This window comes from Palaemon carinicauda, chromosome 25, assembly GCF_036898095.1.
Source record: "Palaemon carinicauda isolate YSFRI2023 chromosome 25, ASM3689809v2, whole genome shotgun sequence".
Taxonomy (NCBI): domain Eukaryota; kingdom Metazoa; phylum Arthropoda; class Malacostraca; order Decapoda; family Palaemonidae; genus Palaemon; species Palaemon carinicauda.
In genome coordinates, this window is record NC_090749.1 from 9,428,775 (window position 1) to 9,431,791 (window position 3,017).

Below are 3,017 nucleotides of genomic sequence, written 5' to 3' on the forward strand. Positions count from 1 at the left end.
TGTGTTCTTTGCTCTCAAGCTGGCTGCAGAGCTCGGCTTGCAGCTTGATTGGGACGGTGTCCAGCACAAGATATTGTGCAGATGTAATGATTGCAATCTGTACCACAACATCATACATCGACTTGTCACTAGAAGGAATAAGGAGCCTCCTTTGCACAAGATAGCCCTACCACTGGAGCTCATCAACATTGAGATCCTACAATTCCATACCCCAGGAGTTCTCCAAAAGATACTGAAGACCCTGGGAAGGCCACCTAGATGGTTCAGTTTTAAATCGAATCCGGATATTGACCACATGAAGGCTACACGTAATAGCTTTTATCAAGAACGTGGTCTTCCTGTTCTTGACCCCTCTCCTCAACCAGTGAGGATGCCTCATGCCAAGAAGAAAAAGAGTGGAACAACAGTGAAACCACGTACTGCCACCTCCACTGCCACACTACCTACTAGCACTCTAAAACCAGAAGAAGAAACGTCAGCCATGGACCTGGATCCTTCCAAAGACACTCGCCCTCCTACTCTGGCTGAGGCACATCAGCCAGACTGCAATTGCACATCCTGCCTAACACAGCTACTTGCTAAAGTCACTGCCAAGCTCACCCCAACTGTTGGGCCTACGCCAGAACTTGCTAAAGCCGCTGCCACACTCACTCCAACTGGCCTGCTCCAGAACCCCGGCCTACCTTTATGGATCCAGAGCACCTGCCAAAATTCAAGTTACCAGACATGGAAGGTGTACTTTCCAATGCAGCAGTTGCTGGCATTGCAACCTCGAACCCAGCAATAAAGATCTCTGCAAGAGCCTTTCTAAAAGGTGATATGATCATTAAACCTAAGGATCAGGATAGTGCCAGCCTTTTTCACAGGGAAACCTCCCTGGCCTATCTTGATTCTGCCAGGAAATTGAGGAAAGCAGTTGTCTCCAACTATTCTGTCAATATGCCACTGTCCTTCATAACTGACTGCAATAATGTTGCTCATGCTGAACGCCATTTAGGCAGCCATAAACAGCCTATCAGGAAAATCGCATTTACCTTCATTGGGCCAATCCCACCTGCACTGGACCTCACACTATGGGGAATTTTCCCTATAGAGGACTTTGACATCGACTTGCTTCAACTGCCAACAAGGAAAACTGTGTAAGCTCAACGGTCTGTGGAGTCTGCAATCGCCAGCATCCCACCCAAGAATGCATTGACACCCACAAGAACGAGTTAGAGAGCCATTCGAAGTGTCCCAATTGTGGTGGATCTCTCCACGCCTGGAACAGGAGGTTTCCAGAGCAATTTAGAAGACTCACAGCATTACAGACCGTCCCACCTACCACTGCAGCAGCTGCCCCGCCACAGCCACCCAAGCCCCAAAGAGCTCCACGTTACAGGCATCCATGTAAGACTTCCACTGAGCCTGACCCAGTCACCCCCACTCCTGTCACTAGGGTCATGCTTTTGGGGCTGAGCGACTGTACCTCCATGCCTACATTTATGCTCTCTGGGCTGAGCCACCCAAGCCCCAAAGAGCTCCACGTTACAGGCATCCATGTAAGACTTCCACTGAGCCTGACCCAGTCACCCCCACTCCTGTCACTAGGGTCATGCTTTTGGGGCTGAGCGACTGTACCTCCATGCCTACATTTATGCTCTCTGGGCTGAGCGACTGTACGTCATTACTGAGGGCTTGTCTTGGTTGTGTATGCTTATGCGTTTAGTAACTTTGAAAAGCAAGATTGCTCTGGTCGGAGCAATACACTTGAGCAGATTGTCGTGAGCTGAGATCTGGCAAGACCTTGACCACATTGGTTGGGTCTTCCACCTTGAGGTCTATGACTGACTGTCTAAGAGCCCCATCCAGGAATAATGTCAGGGCAATTTATGCACGCACGCAAGCACCTGTCCTTTTATATTAGGAACAATACTCTAGAATTCTGGATCGTTCAAGACTAACATTAATTTATAGCTATGCTCTAGGATCCTACTGTCGAATCATCATGTTGAACTCACGTTCGTCAGACGGCCGGCGCCAAAGTACAGTTGTTATGAGAAGTGTCTAGAACTCCTCTTCCAGAACACAATGATATTTGGAGTTACAAATATATTAACATATATTTATTTATTTTTTATTTTTACATCAACATATAGGAAATAAAACAAATTATTTCATTTCCATCAGCATACCTGAAAAATAAGCAATTTTCACAAGTTTTTTAATACAATGTATATAAATTTAACGTAACATATAACACTTAAACTATTCAATTAAAACAATTTCTCTTAATCTATCAAAATCATCCCTACACTCTGCTGCTTTATACCATTTATCAAAGCAATCTGATTGTTCTCTACTAAATTCTACTTATGCCTGCATACCTTGATTTGTCCAACTCCTAAACTTCATCTTTTAAGCTTGGGTGTTAATTCATAGATTTGTAGAAAAAAAATAAAAAATTTTCAAGATTTCATAAACTTTTTGTGCCCTACCACACAAAACCCTTGATAACATACAAGCCAAACTTTCTGCTGGCCCCTTATATTTCATAGCTTTTGTCTCAAAACAGACGAAATATTCATCTAAATACTTTTCATTAAACGGAGGTACAACTTGATCATTGAAAAGGACTTACCTAGATTCGTCAGGATCACTAGAACTAGTCTGCAATAATCAACAGTAAGTTTGACAAAATATTAGGAATATATATATATATATATATATATATATATATATATATATATATATATATATATATATATATATATATATATATATATATATATATATATATATATATACATATATATATGTATATATATATATATATATATATATATATATATATATATATATATATATATATATATATATAAATATATATATATATATGTTTATATATATATATATATATATATATATATATATATATATATATATATATATATATATATATATATATATATATATATATATATATATATATATATATATATATATATACACAATGTTGAGCAATGTTACCAACGTTA